The 16236-nt window shown below is 47.4% G+C and overlaps 1 protein-coding gene across 1 annotated transcript in view; it reads left to right on the top strand.

The window, feature by feature from the left end:
- BAHD1 (bromo adjacent homology domain containing 1) overlaps nucleotides 1–16236 on the top strand; it is a 37786-nt gene that overhangs the window by 5841 nt on the left and 15709 nt on the right. The window lies entirely within an intron of this gene.

The following is a 16236-nucleotide window of genomic DNA, read 5'->3' as shown; positions in this document are numbered from 1 at the left end:
AAAAAGAAACGCACAAGAAGCACGTTTGGTTTTGTTTCTTTGTTTGTCTAGCTCAGAGGCAGTGCAGGAAAACAGGGCTGGAGGTGGCTCGGAGTAAGGAGACGGAGCAGATCTCTCCAGAGCGGGGAAGATTGTAGCTGCCAAATCCTTTTCCTCTGCTATCATGTGCAGACCGAGAAGAAAAGGTTTCTTTTTCTTAAAATAACTGGCTAAACGCCAGGTGGCAGGACAGGTACAAGAATCCTGACGTCTTGGACAGGCAAATCCCGAACTGGGATTTCTTTAGACTTGAGCAAATTGCTGGAGCAGTGGAAGCAAACCTGGCTTTTGGGGGGATTTGTGCCCTAAACCCTCACTTAGTAACCCCAATTCTCCCACGCATCCTTAATTATTTAATGATGGCACATTTGTTATCCCAGCACGTACTGGTGGAGGCAGAATATGCAACGATGATATCTGCCCCCCTTCTCCCTCCTGAGAGCCCTATCGTCATCTCTCCCATTCTTAGATGCTAGAATTAATGAAAGATATTTAGGAATATAATTATTTGGGATTTCTACCATCTTTCTGGCTTTCTGGTTGCAAAGAGGTGAACCCTTTTGGACTCTGGAGAGGACAGCCAGCACGATTGGGAAAGCACTGTTTAGCCAGCCTTAAAATAATAACAATAATACAAATCACTTCCATTTGTTCCAATATCCATTCTTTTCATATAGTGGAAGAAGAGCCAGAGGATGATTTCCTCTTCAGAATACATTACCAGCTTCTCTGAAATCGCTGTTCTGAGGCCCCCAGGGCTATCAAGGTGTGATTTAAAACGCCCTGCTCCTCTTGATGCTGGGGAATAAGGAGGATGCAGCTTCGCTAAGGAACTGTGGGTCAGCATCTGCGTATTAGATATGCTCCCTGGCAGTCATTAGGGATAATTTCAGCCTGGCACCGGAGTTTTTGGTGCGAGCAGCATAAATACAGTGTGGAGTGCCTTGCTACCTGCGAAGGGCTCTTGTCTGTGCGCAGCCTATGTGCGATACGCATCGCTCGTCCTGCCTGAAACCGCTAATGAGCTTAACAACTCTTCTGTTTTCTCGGTGCTTAACAAAAATTAAATCCTTCCCTACAAACAAAAATGTTGCGGAGTTCTCAGCCCGGTGCTTTCATGCAAGGACAATGGGGAATCTCGCTGGCTTTGCCTGAGATTCCACCTCGAAGCTCATTACGGAATAATTAGCTGGTTCTTGACTTTGCCGCCGAGTTTTGGGGTTTGGGGGACTTGGGGAAGGTGTTTTCTGCACCGATAACATGACTTACCCCGAGACCCGGCCTTGAATTTCAGGCACTGGGCTGTTCGAAACTCCATCTGCCCACTAAGTGAATGTCAATCCAATTTAGGCTTGCATATGTTTCCAAGGAAACCATTGGAGGCAACGGTGAGAAATGGACCACGGAGGGGCAGGAAAGCGAGCGCACCAGCAGCATTTCCACTTTCCAGTACTCAAACATGATTAAAACCTGGTTAGCTGTAATAACCCTGTACAGAGCGGTGGTTGGACTACTAAAATAAAAAGGAAAGTGGCTTAAGGTGCTGCCCCCAAGGTCTTTCCTGTAGATTATGGCTTTACAGAGTGCAGTCTCATTTTCCTTCCCCTCTAGCTGGCTGGAAAACTCATGCAGCTGTATAAAACCCTGTCCATCCCCTCGCTTGAACAGAGCGAGCTGTGAATGCTTTCTCTCCCTCCTGCCCAAAGGAGTCTCTATGAAAAAAAAAATTTTTAAAAAGTTGAAAGTGTTGAGGCAAATCAAAGCTCAGTGTCCTGAGCGTGCTCAAACAGCGTCGAGGCGTCTCAGTGCTACACAAGAAGCATTTTTGGGCTGGTTTGGATATTCCTTGCCCGAGGAGCAAGGAAAAAAGGGGCGAATATTTGGCTATTGGTTTCTGATCACTCCAGCAGGCTGAAGGTGCTGTGGTGGCCTCGGGGCTCATCCTTTTTACCCAAGGCGAAAGGAAACCTGTAAGGTTAGCCTGAGCAGAGAGCTGTGTGGGTTCCTTGGGCATCTTTTACATCCACGGGGCTCTAAAAAACATCCCCGTGCCTTGCTAGCACTCCCCCAGGGTAGGAAGCACCGGAGTGGTCTGGAGATTCAAAGAGAGGATTTGCACTTGGTTTCAGCTCAGAAGAAATGAGCGTGGGTTTTTTTTTTCCTCCCCATTAGGAGGAATTTTCCTTTAATTGGGAGCTTAAATTCTGTAGCAGGCAGAATTGTGAGCCTGCCTTGCTTTCCAAAGAGAGGTGTATTTCTGCCTGCTAATACAGCCATTAAATAAAATGTTTATCTTGGTTATTGAAATGAGGAGCAAGGTTCTCACTTCGGAGCTCTAAAACGGGATATTATCTGTCGTTTTACTTTAAAGAATGCTGCTGGTTTGCTCAGGTTTAAAATATTTTACTGTGACAAATAGCTGAAATCCTGGTATCTGGGGATATCCTGCGTGGGTATATTGGATCCTTGTGTATCGCAACTGCAGTCAGGGGCTGAAACTCCTCAGCTCAAAGCTCTTTGCAGCTGTCGTCCAGCATCAGATCCTCTTTGGATCAAATCTCTGGATATTTGGGCTGCCAGCGGCAAAACTGGCTCCAGGGCAGTCGGCTCGGGTGCTGGGACGATGCGGTGGTGCACGGGGGGGGGGGGGGGGGGGGGGGGCTTTGCAGCACGTGCTTTTTTATTTTTTTCCCCTTATCAGCTGTTTTCCTGTCCACGTCTGCACGCAGCTGGGGTAAGCAACGCTCGCTGCAGCTCTCTGCCCTCTTCCAGCAGCTCCTGGAAACTTCCTGCCGGTTGACCGGCAGCGGTGAGCGTCTCCCGCTTTGGCTCGGCGTCAGCTGGCAGCTCCTGCAGCTGCAGGCATCCCTCGCGGGTCAGGTCTGCGATGGTCCAGCGTCGGATTTTGTCTGCCAGTAGTGGAGCCTGTAGCTCCGAGCTGCTCGTCTCTTCCACCCTCTTGTGCGGGTGGCTTGGGTGTAGAAGGGCATTTGGCTTTTCCCCATCCCTCTGCCCCGTGTGCTGAGCATCTCGGTGTGCGTTCATTCTCGTAGCTCAGTCGATATTCTCAAATCCCACAGCTGATGATCCAGGGGTAATACTCGTTATTTTAGCTTCTCCCCTTGCTCAGAGTTCCTCGGAAGTTTTGTTCTTCCCTTCGCCGTATCATCCTTGAAATCAGAAGTGGAGAAAATTCAGGGCGACTTTGAAGTATCGGGGTGCTCATTTGAGAAGAGCAGCTTGTGTAGCGCTTGTGGGGTTTTTGTCCCTACCTAACACACTTAGATGTTTTGAAGCCAGAGCCTGACTTCAGGGGGCCTTCCTGAAAATCCAGTCGGAGGCACCTGGGATGTTCCCATACAACTAGGCTGAACTGCTTAAAAGCTCTGTGCTTCCAAAGAGGACCTCTCAGTTACGTTCCTTCGCCACTCATCTGAGGTTGGTTTGCATTGCCGAACGCGTGTGCTCTTAGAACGTGACAGTGAAAATCACAGTCAAGCTTTTGGGCACCTGTCCTGACTGCATGGCCCCTGCTGCTGTGTACCCGTGGCAGCATCAGGTGCAGAAAAGGACCTTGGGGTGGTTGTAGCTCTGCTGCGCGGCAGGGGATGAGTTGTACCGAAAGGTTGCTGACGGATATTCTTTTAACCTTCTCTTCAACCTGAACTTCTTCAGGCAGTCTGATGCTTTTTCTAGCCCAGCAGGAAGGAAAGATGTAGGAAAAATCTTCTTAAATCTCCCTTGGCACAGTGTAAGTCCTTTCCGTATCCCCTGGAGAATGCCATGCTGCCGTTCTGTGTGTTACAGGCTTTTTTTTTCTCCACCCTTTTAATTGCATGACTTCAGCCCTTACACCCTCCCCTTGCCAGTCGCTTTGCGTCCCTCGGTGCTGCCTCGCTTATCCCATGTTGGACGCGGCGCAGAGCCGTGAGCCGGAGCCTGCTCCCATCCCGCATTCCTGGGCACGTACCCCAGGACGATGTTTGCTTTTCTTTCACAACAGCACGATGTTGTTGACTCACTCAGCTTGTGCTCCTCAATAAACCTCAGCTGCTAAGTGCCACCTTGCTGGCCGCTTTCATCATGATTTCGCTCCTGCCTGTCTGGGCTGTAAGTTGTGGATTTGTCCCTATTGATGGGCATTCAAAAATATTTTTAAATGTTTTTCTGGCCCATCAAGATAATACTGTGGACCCGTTGCTTGTCTAAGACTTGCTTGCTCCCTCTCCAAGCGTTGCCTGCAGGTGAGCCTCTGAGTTGCTAATAAAATATTGAATGGTCTCAGGCCTGCCCTCAGGGAGTCTGCTATGTCTTGTGTTTTGGTGCTGAATTGTTAAGTTTGGGGGAAAAGGCCATGTTTGAGGCTACCCGACAGCAGTTTTCTTCAGGCCGCGTATCCCTTGTTGGCTCCTGGGGATGTCCCAGGGAGCAGCCGGAGAGTAATTGAGGAGCAATACCCAGCGCTCCGCTCCTCCCGCGGAGCGCTAACCAGATTAAGTGGCAGCAACCAGACAGATTAAACAGATGACTCCCAAATACTTCTCCTTGCAGACAACTGCCGTTAGCAGGGCCTGTGCACGTGTAGCTCTTAGGGCACGCTTTCTGGGTCAGGTCACGTAGCACAACCTCACAGAGTCCCTGTGGGACAGGGGGAACCTTCATTGACCGGAGCTCCAGATAATTCAATCCAGAACTCTCCGGACGGAGCATTTAATTTATTCATTGTTCTTAATTCTTCCTGGTTCTTTTTAAAAGTCTGACTTTCCTTCCAGCTGTGCAAGATCCAACACAACCTGAAAAGTGCTTCGGTGTGGTTACATGGCTTGCCGTGTTGAGAACGCCTCCTCGTACCTCTTGCACCGAAAGCCGAGCTCGTTTAATCACTCCCTCTTTAAATGGCCAAATAGTGTCATGCCTGTGTAGGTAGATAAATGCAAGTTAATGAGGGGATATAAAACAAATCTCTCCCAGCACGGGTCTGCAAATGCTGTCCGGTCCATTTAAGGGGGATATTTGTTGCCATGACTGATCAAACCTGGGTGCGAGCACGCACGTGCACTTAAATACATACCTCTAACGACGCGGGTAAAGGATGGAGGAGTAGGGCCAGCTCCTAATGGGACTTAAATGGGCTTCCCTGGAAGTGCAGGCTGCTGGTGGTTAGGAAAGCTCTGCCAGCCCTGCTCAGGACCTGTGGCATCACATCCCCCTGCTTCCCTGGGCTCTAATGATGCCCGTTAGGTTTGTGCAGGGGGTGGAGGTCCCTCTGCCTCAGCCGGGAGCTGCCGTGGCATCGCGGTGCTTGGTCCGAGCGCGATGCTCCAGTTTCCCCAGCCTACCCCAGACCCCTAATAACCCGGCAAAGAGCCAACGCTGGGCACTTAAAACCTTGAAGGGCTAATTGCTTAGTAATGAAAAGTGTAATGACCGAGCAATTAACTTTAATCGCTTAGCGGCTGGTGGAGGTTGGGGCTGGTCTGATGAAGACATTAGTAACATTAGGTTCAAACCTAAAATCTCCTCTGTTTCTTGTACGAATCCAGATTTCCAGTGTGCTCCACGTGCAGGTTGAGCCCTCGAGTCCATAACCATCACCTACCTGTCTACCTGCTGCCTTAGCAGAGCGCGTATTTCAGTGTCTAATTACCTTCCTGGAGAGCCAATTTGCTCTTTAAAACAAAAAAGAAAAAACCTCACACACCTGACGGCAGAAAATCCTTGTCTGTACAGGTGGGCATCCTGACACCAACGCAGGAATTATGAAGCTTGTTCTCCGTTGAGAAATCAGGAGGTGTTGCAGCACCCGTTGGTTGGGCTAATGTTTTTGACTGACCTAGCTCATTAAAGCAGATGAGCTGTGAAATTTTAAGAGGAACTTTCTCACCTGCCTTGTATTCACTCGTAAATGCTGTGCGCTTGCATTGCAAAGAGGGGAGCGAGGCAGGAATTGCAGTAAGTTGGGGTACATTTGGTGGTTTGACTGCGGTGCTGGAATATGCATGGATATAAACCTCTGTGGGTGGTATTAATTGAGACAATATTTTATGGAAAAACAAAAACCAATGTACCTTTTTAAACGCGTACAAATATTTCTGTAGAGATATTTTTAGGTGGGTTTGCTTCTCAATGAAGCGTAGGCACCTTACCATTTTTAGGTACTGGGGTGGAAACAATTAGGTACGGTGTCTTAACATTCTGTTCTTCCTTTCTTGTAGCTTCAAGTTTCTTGATCCACACGAGTTCTGTCCAATGTGATGAGAATAGCCTAAATTTCAGCTCCATCCAACCTACTTTTCCAGGAGTAAGTTCAAAGGCAGAAAGTTCAGCTCCAGGTGTAAGCTCCGCTTAGCGTTGCGCACAGCGCTGCAGCACATAGGACGCGGTGAGGAGAGCGTTGGGTTACGTGGATGCCAGTGGGAGTTGTCTGTTGCGCTCTGAGTATAAAGAGGGATCAAAATTTACAGTGGTGACATCTGAAATGGCAGGAAAGCATCAGCTTTACGGACAGCTTGCTTCGTACAGAGCGATCCAGGGCTGAAGTCGTACAATGCTTCTGAACAAATTGTGTAGAAACAATAGGTGCTTCCAAATGAAGGACAATGCTGTCTTAAGGACTTCACTAGAACTGAAAATACATTCAGATTGCAGTTTTAGTCTGAAGAGGTAGTTATGGTCAGGGTGCTTCAGCTAGGGATGAGTCAGAACACAGGAATCCTCTAAAACCTTACACGAACTTGGTATTTAAGTATTGAACGTAGGCTTTTTTTGCCTGCCTGACCTTAAGGCTTCTGTAAGTTTAAGTCAAGGTTATAAACATGCATGTTGTAAATTTAAAAATCCAGTTTCTCTTCTGAACCCCCCTTAGGGATTATAACTGATAGAGTCAGTACCAGGAGCCTCAGCGCCAAGGATTCCGGTGCTGAGGTGGGGCTCCGCATTTCGAGGGATGCTCGGAAGTTACAAAAATACAGTGAAATTATTTAGGGGGAAATAAAAATGTACTTGTTAGGTGCATTTTGGGTCTGATGGTTAACTAAACGTTATACTGAAGGAATGCCCTGCTTTTCCCTGAATCTCCTGTGTTGCTTTTTTCCCTCCCCTAAAGCAATTTCTGAGCGTGCTGAGTAGAAACTTGCTGCCTTTAGATCTCAAGGGTGTCCTGCTGACAGTTTCCAGAAGGAGTTAAGAGAGTGAATAGAGACCTCTGTGGAGGCAGACTTACCCGAGAGGGGACAAGCCCAGGTCCAGAGACAGGATGGCAGTGACAGCCAGGCAAAACGGAGAGGAGCTGGCAGGGATGAACCTGCCCTCGAAGTCCCCAAAGGCGGCACAGTTTTGCAGATGCTCCTATAATACGTGAAATCGCGGCACACCTCGAATTATTTAAGCTCAGCAGCTTGGAGGAAATTGCTAAAGTGTTTGTGGGAGAGGGTGATGCTGATATATAGAAGAGCTTTAATATTTACTTTAGAAAAATCTCGCACCTTTTTCTTCAAGATATAGCATCTTGGAAATAATTTGTTGTTCCATTTTGTCCGTGTGAGCAGGAACGGTGCCAGAGCGATCTGAGCAAAGTGACACATGATTGATATTTCACCAGACTCAGCCTTCTGCCGTGTAGGAATTTAGTTTGCGTTTTGCATATATGGAAAATCAGATGAGCAGGGCTTGTTTTTTGTTTTTTTTTTTAAAAACCTTGATTAACTTGATTGGCAAAGCTTGTGCTCCTTCTAAAAACACAACTGTCAAAGCTCTTGAAATATTTTTTGCTTGGTTTTTCAAGCTACTTATAGGCATCGTACTGGGTGCTGTTAGCGTAGCTGTCATGTAGGCAGCTTCACGCTGAACCTATTTAAAGTTCTAGTAGGCAAGTCTTTGTAAACAAGGGATATTCAGCGCGTCTAGTGTTTTATATGTAGTAGTGGTTGCTGCTGACGATCTCTGGGGTATTTCATGAGAATTGCAGGATCTGTAAGGCTGCTGTGGATGGGAGGGCAGGGATGAGCATCCGATATTTCTGACTCATGGTGTCAAAGCAGTGTAAAAGGAGAAATCGAGTGATGATTTCTCAAATGCAGATGTTTCTCAGGCTGGGCTTGCTACTGAAAACTTTGCTTTAATAATCTGGAAACTTTTGTCTCACCTGTTTCTCAGGTGGCGCCCCTCCCGGCTTTCCTGGCGCTCCCCTTGCTCGATCCCTGTAGCTTGCTTGCCTTCGTTAAAAGGAAACCCTAACAAGCACCGCGCTGGGCAATGATGCAGCGAAGGCAGAGTGTCAAAACCTCTCTTAGGCTCGAGTGCTTGGTACGAAGCTTTCAGCCTTGAGATGAGCTGAGCCTGATCTCCACCCCACCTGTACAAGTGCATCTCCTGCGATTGTAGACGCCAGGGATTTCCTCTGCCATCCCTGGGCTTCATTGCAGCGGCATGCTCAGGGCTGGTTATTCACAGTCCTTGTGGTTTTTTTGGTTTTTGTTTTTGTTTTTGTTTTTTTTAAAAAAGATTAGTTTTGAGAGGTGAGAAGCCGATGGTAGGCTTTGCACTGCGGGAATAATTACAGCGTTTGCGTTGGCAAAGAAATGGTTTCTGTTTGGGCAGGGGCTGGCTTTCTGTGTGTGTTTGTTTGCTTGTATCTTTAATGACATGGCTGCGTGTTATTTTTCCCCAGGGTCCCTGAACTGCTCTGTGCACGAGCAGACAGTTCGGAGAAAATATCCAAAGCTGGTGGCTACCGGCCGTGAGTTTTAGGGTGGCCACTGGTTCCTGCTGGTGCAGCTGAGAGGCTCCCTTGTAGGAGGGGATGACTGCGGGATGGAGATGCTGAGCAGGAGCAGCTGGATGCTGTATCACCCTTAAGATGTCTGATAGCTCAAAGCTTCATTGGCATCCTTGTACGTTCCTCTCTAACCTGTTGGAAGGCAGAAGAAATGCCTCTGAGTGAGGAAGGATGTTGTTCTGTACCTCTCTGAGGAATCGAAGGGGACAGAGCAACATCCCGATCTCTGATTACTTCTGATTTTTGATTATTTTTTGAAGTCCCCATGGAATTTTAGGGTAGTTTTGCTTGTAGGTTAGCACAGCTCTGCATCTGTTCTTGAGAGAGCAGGCATGAAACTGTGGCTGCCCTTGCTCTAAATCGCCCCGGGCTGATTTCTGTCCGCTGCTTGGGGAGGCTGTAAACAACAGCAAAAACACTGAAACTTTCTGCGGATGTGCAGAAGAATAGTGCTTTATGGTCAGGTCACAATCAGGATTGTGGCAACTATTGGCGGTGGAAATCTTTAGTTCTTACAGGCCATAGGAAGTGGTTTTTGCAAGTGTTGGTCGTGCTTGTGCTATGAGGTGATGAGTGAAGGCTTCACGTTCGGAAACATCGGTCTTCAATTCAAGCCTGTGAACAGACCACGGCTGTGGGGCTCTGTCTGGTTTTGGTGACTGATGTTTGGGTTGCTTGGGTCGTGCATTACTTCCTGCGCTTCTCCTTTAGTACAGCATATACTGGATATTCAGCCCGAGCGGTACCTTTTCGCTGAAAATGTGATACAAAATATGGTATCGTAGCATCAGGAACAGGGAAAGAAAAGACAGGGCCTTTCTGAAAAGGAGTGTGCTTTTCCCAGACACCGTGATAGTTCCACAAATAACGCGCTTTGTCACTGATGTCAAGGAGCCATCTTTCCAATCTCCCCCATACTCAAACGTATTTCTTTTCCACTGGTATTGAAAGAATTGACCTTGCCCAGGTAGATAGGGATAAACTGCTTAGTTCAACTTGCAAATGGAAAAACCTATTCTGTGAATGAAGGTAGTTAACCGAGCAGATTGATACAATCTCCTCTCCAAAAGCAGGTGCCTTTCTTTGCCAAAAGAGGTACAAATCTGAGTCCCGACCTCCCCGGAGCTGTGGCCGTACCTGTGCAGTGAAACACAGCCCTGGGAGCACGAGCTTCCATGCTGCTGCCAGCCGTGCTGAGCCTGTTAGCAGGGGCAGGGGAGATGAAGCAAGTGTGAGATGCCTTCCCTGCCAGTGCTTGGGCTTCCAAATTGCTTTGGCCAGGGAATTTTGAAGTCCACTTTTGCCTTGGAGACTTGAAAAGGGCCATTTTGTCCAGGGCAAGCCGTGTGGTGGTGTTGGTAACGCAGGGTGTCTGTCCGGGGCTCTGCTCCTGCTCTGGATGCTGGGAAGGCTCCAGTGCGTTGGGCTCTTGTGTGGTGCTGTCAGGTTTCAGCTTTTTTCCTTTTTCCATTTTTTTTTCCTGCCTTTTTTTTTTTTTTCCCTCTTTTGCAAGCAGTCCTTGCTGGGGCTGCGGAGAGTGTGAGAACAGCCAGAGAAATTTCATTTTGGCTTCCCTGCAAAGTGCTCCGGAGCACTGCCACTAGGCAAGATCTGAAACCAGATAATCAAGAATAGGACAGGCCCTCCCAAGGAATCAGCCGTGCAACTTCTCTGCTGGGGTGTTAACAGGTCTGGCTCATGTTTATGCAAGTGGTCAGCTGTGCAAGCAGGGACTGCACCCCGGCATGTTTCCTTCGCAGCTTGCCATTGCTTTCAGACAGGTAGAGCGCCCCTGGTTTAAAGCATCCACTGATAATTGCAGTTGTTTCAGCACTGTAATTCATCACGGGCCACACAGCGATGTGCCTGGAGCACCGGCTTTCACAACCGAGGCATAATTACTTCTGTCGGACCAGTGAGGGGAGCGAGCAGCCCGTGCAGCTTGGAGATCCTCTCTGGACAGTGCAGGAGGTAAAGGAAACCCCAGATCCCTCCATGCTTGCCTTTCTGAAGCTAGAGGCACCGACTGCATCAGCTGGTGCGGTCTTCACCTCATTTTCGAGAGGTGCTGGCAAATGGTGAGGGTTGTGTTGATGAGAGAGAAAAACAAGCCTTTTCTGCAGGATAATGAGCTCTGTATAAACAGTTTTCTCTGGAGCATGTGGATGATCGAGCTTTCGATGAGCCTCCAGAGACAGATCAGGGCTGGACCCCACGAAGACAAATTGCAGCCCGTAACGATTGTAATTTTTCTAAATGTTTGAGGTTGAAAGGATGCTCCTGCTCGTGGGACTCGCACAGCATTTAGGCGATTCAGCCTGGGATACCTGATGCTTCTGTGCTTTACCCGGATTTCCAAGAGCTCCTGGGAGGCTTCCTTCATGCAACGCGTCTTTTATAGCACCGAAAGTGATTCGACTTTAAAAGCAGCAGGGAGAAAGGAGCCAATCCTCCAGACACTTGCAGTTATGGGGTTGTTGTCACAGTGTAAGCTGCACCAATTTAAAAGAATATAACTTCTTCCAGTAGACAAGGGCTGAAAGTCAACAGCACAATGCCGTGCGCAGAGAGGAAGATTCCTGTTGTCGTAACTCTTTGTATGTTATTGAAGTGCCAAACGGATTAGAAGCTCTGAAAGCTTTAGATTTCTGTGCTTTTGGCATCGTCTCCTTGGAACGAGCGCGTCTCTGTAGTGAAGCTTTGGAAGGGAAATGGTGCTTGAATGGGTAGTCCCAGACTGGTTTCTTCTAATTTCACTTGCAATCAAGTGATGGAGAGGAAGAGACAGATGCTACAGCTGCATGATTACAGAAAATGCAGCTGTTAACACACTTGCTTATTTTCCTGCTAATGAGGCATCAACTCTCTTCTGATTTTGCTGTTTGGGTCGTGCTTTTATTCTGGCAGAAAACGAGACCGCTGCATTTAGTTTTGAATTTCTGCAGTCGGATCAGGGTTCTGCAGCTGCCAGTATAATTTCTCCGAACTGGTCCAGTTTGAGGAAGGAGAGAGCGACTGCAGCTAGCTTTAAAATGCCTGTTGGGCTCTGGATGCAGCTGGCTACACCAAGCTGCTCCGCCAAACTTGTTTCACTTCTAGCAGTTATAAATCACCGTCTCCTTGCTGCTAATCCAGTTCCTCAGCTGCAAGCAGGAGAGGGGTGGTTCTGCCGTAAGTATCTTCACTTTCAGTTCTTCAGCTTGTATCGTGATTTCCTGGAGACTTCTGGGCACAGTTGGGTTTTCCTCTTTGCTTCATGAAGCCATACAGAGGTGGAAAGGGGACAAGCAGCCCTGACGCTCCCCCTTGGCAGCTGCATTGAGTGCTGGCTGTAGATAAGAGCTCTCGGTAAGCTCTGCGTGACTCTGATTTTTAAGGCGTGATACATACTGTCGGATATTTCAGTTTCAAGCAGCATTCAGAAGCTCTGTTCGTGCCGTATGCTGGGCAGAGAGAAGGGATTACTGGATCCCAGGTAAGTCAGTACTCAGGACTTTTGCTGAGAAGTGAGTGAGCAGGACTAGCCCCACAGCAATTGTAATGCAAGCAATTTGGTAGGCAGGGAATGAGTTCTTGCTGGTCCTGTGTGTGAAAGATGACTTTTGTTCAATGGAGCAATCTAGTAAGACTGCTTGTTTCTGGATGCGTGCCCGTAATGTGGATGAATTGCTGATTTAGCGGGCTCGTTTTCTTCATTCCTGTCGTGGTACCTCTCCAAAACTGGCAGCAGCATCGCTGCGGTGGTCTCGTAGCAGATCCTCCTGGCCCTTTCTGCACCCGTGTCCGACAGATCACAGACAACTGGAAAACGCAGCCAATTCTCTGGGCTGAGAGTGCCTTCAGTGGGATGGTAAGAGAGTTTCTCCAAAAGTGATCTTGAGGACCAGACCAAAAATGTTGCAGGTGGCTTCTGTGGGATATGGAGCCGGGTGATGGTATTGTCCACCCCCTGCCATCAGTCACAATAAATTCACGCTGCACGTTGTTCTAGAATAACCAAATTCATTCCAGTTGCTCAACCTGGTTGTTCTCACCTCTGTTAGAGAATTATGTCAGAAAAAGGGAATAAAAAAACAACACTCCAGCTTCAACAAGCTGCCCTGTGGGTCGTGGCAGTTGTTTTATCGTGGTAATATCCCAGGGAAGTTACCTTTGTAGAAACTGAACCTTCTGAACCATGCTTCGTAAGTGACCACTTACGGGCTTAAAATCAGTTTATTTTTACTGATAATGTTGAGCTACTGCAGAGCAAATGGGATGCAGTCATGCTTTTGAAAACAAACACAGTTCACCTAATTTTTGACTTGAGGTTTTTAGCGGGGTGTGATCTGGAAAAATGAGCTTCTCTTGGTCTCCAAACTGAATGCTCGAGCGGGTTGGGGAGAAACTTGGCTGATTAGGTTTGTTTATCCAAGGAACTTGCAGAAATTTGTGAGGGAGCAAATACAGAAGTCAGCATTACTTAACTTTGATTGTATTTCTGCGGGTAGCCTGGTGTTTCTTCAATAAAGCTGGATTTCGGAGGGTTTACAGTCATGTGGAAGTGTTGCTGGATGGAGCTGATGTTTTCTTTGCTGTTGCTTAAAGGATTTGTATGGCCGTGATACCAAAACGTGTGGGGTTTGCTTATTTTGTCTTTGCACAAATTTCCAGATATTTAGTTCTTCATCTGCAGATAAGTGCTTTGTAGGAGGCGAGCAGCTGAGCTCGGAGTGGGGGAGAGAAAACTTGGAGACCAGATGAAAAGGAGGAGATCTCTGCAGACGTAGCCTCCTTCTACTAAGAAGTAATAAATAAAAAGCCTGTGATGGCTTGATTACTGTTGTGCCTAAGAACTCATTGTGTCAAAGAGCTTACGCGACCGCAACTCTTAAAAAGGATCGCGTCGAATCTCTGTGTTCTTCACACTTTAATGCATTTTTGACTCGATATCTCTAATGTCATCTCTGTGTTCAACTCGAGTGTTTCTCTTGACATTCCGGTTGCAGTTGTCAGTGATGAAAGCTGGTGTACAGTAGTAGTTGGAAATACGCTACAGCACGCAGGACAGTGATACCTGTTCTGCACCAGAATGCAGATTTCACATCTGAGCTTTGGAGAGGGAGGTGCTTTTGTTGCAGTTGGAGGAAATGTGTGTATTAAAATGCCATTTTCATCTGGAGTATCATAACTTAAAGGCAGAACTTAGGTTCTGGAAAAGATATTTTATTTAAGCTCTTGTTTGTCTTGGCGCATTCCCCATGGGGTACGACAGGGAAGGCAGCCGCCGTGATGTTAATGATTCTCCACTTCATCGGTGGAGAAATTCCCTTCCTTCAACCTGTACCAAACTTCTTTTTATCTTTTGGGCAGGTCTGGTTTGAACAAAGTCACGTCTAAAGTACTCTGTTTTTAAGAGATACCCTTTCTTTTTCAAACGCTGATATGCTATATAGCCTCTGCAAGTGAAGGATGTGGAGTGGTGGCCAGAAGACGACCGCTGCTCTCAGTAGAGCAATGAGAGCTCGAGGAGATGGGGCAGCTGATGCTGGTTTTTAAGGCAAGCCACAGTTGGTTCATTTTTTTCCCCTCTCTGCTGAGCATTTCTGCCAGAGGTCCAGTCTTTTGTTGGGGACAGCAGAAAATAGGTTTGGAGTTGCAAAGAAACCACTGGTCTGTATGGGCTGGGAGACAAACCTCGTTTGCGCATTTTATTTTTTAAATAGAAGTCCTCTTGCTAACTCCCAAGGTTGGCTGTGGTTAATATAGCTGCTTGTGCAAGAATTATTCGGATTTGGGGAGAAATTGTCTGTCTGAACTGATGAACCATCTTCCTAAATTCCAGAACCTGTGTTGCTTATCAGAAAAAAAAAACACGGATGTACATAAATGTTTGCTCCCCATGGAGCACTCCAGTTTGGGAAGTAGCCAGAGGAGTTATCCTGTGCATAACGGGGTGTAAAGGGTTCAGGCACTCCAAGACATCTCAGGAAGGCTTTGACATCTGCAAAAGCAACGTGCAAACCACAGTGGCTTTCAATTCCTGGTTTTCTTTTAGTTAATGCATACATAAGCAAGTCAATTAAAACACACTGGGCTTATTTCAAATAGATAATCTAATTATCAGCTTGATTAAGCCATATCAAATGAACAGTTCTTGTAATTTGGTAGCTTTGTTCTCATCGCTACAGATGCAGTAGCTTTAATTAGCCAGCCTCCAAGTAGCAGGCCAGCGTCGATCGTGTCAATCGTGGGGTGCTGCAGCCAAGTAAATACCTGGTACAGGGGACATCAAACGGCTCCTGAGCGGATGCTGGTGCGAAGGCTGGCACTTTGGTCCCAATAAAGGGAATCTGACTGCTTCATAAATACCAGTAAATGCAAGCGATCGCCCTTTGCTGCTGTTTCCTGTGCTCAGATACAGGCTGTGTTAAATCTGTTCCAACATAACTCAATTAGACTTTTTTTTTTTCAATGCTTGTGGTTATTGCAAACTCGCACCCTTTCATGGCATTCAGCATAGAGCTCAGGGCAAGCCATTCTCCTCCGAGGCCTTCCTGCACTGGCAGGAAAAGTTCCCTCTTATAGTAAATCGGAGCCGGACCGTTTCTTTAACTTTTTACCTGGCTGGGAAAGTCCGGAGGCGGTGGGGCCGGCCGGGCAGCAGCTTGTCGGGGCACTGGGAGGTGGTTTGCTCAGCCCTGCAGGCAGATGCTTATCTCTTCCTTCTTGTATTTTGGACATTTGTGTCTGTTTTAACGGTGTCTTGGCGTACCATCTAGATGGAAAGTCAGGAATGACACGGCTAAGTAATTCCTTTCCTCTTTTGAGAGCCTGGGATATCTGCTCAAGCCTCTGCCAAACGTGGTGATTTGGTTGTTGGGAGTCCGCAGCTTTTACAAAATGCGATTGTGGGGAACGACAGCAGCAACAGGTAGCCAGGTCCTAACCTGTATAGGGATTTGCATGTATTTATTTTATTAACGTTGGCAGATCTCCACCTAATAGACCCACGTTTACTTTTTATGTGAGTAGGTGGACTTTTTTGTTTTTCTTCTGTCTAATTGTTTCAGAAAATGACAATGAAACAGCCTGCCTGTACCAACACGCAAGCAATCACATACCTGGGATTTATTTCTGTGCCTAGCCTGGATCGGGATTCAGATGAGCTTTGGTAGATTTGATGAGAGTTTGTAACGTGGCAGAGACAGCATCGGCTTAGCGGGGCATGCGTTTGGGCTGGGAGCTGGCGAATCGGCTTTCTGGATAAATCCTGGTTTTCCTGGCTCCTGTGACACTTGCCGTCAGCACCTCACCTTTAATTACTGCCATGTTCTATGGCTTAATATTAAACCGCAGCTCATTGCATCCTGTCTCCTAATTGGCTTAACTGGCCGTCACCCAAAAAGACTCGGCTCTGTGCAGAAACAAGCTGGCTCGAG

Source organism: Anser cygnoides, chromosome 5 (assembly GCF_040182565.1).
Source record: "Anser cygnoides isolate HZ-2024a breed goose chromosome 5, Taihu_goose_T2T_genome, whole genome shotgun sequence".
Taxonomy (NCBI): domain Eukaryota; kingdom Metazoa; phylum Chordata; class Aves; order Anseriformes; family Anatidae; genus Anser; species Anser cygnoides.
This window is presented reverse-complemented; position numbering and strand designations above follow the sequence as displayed.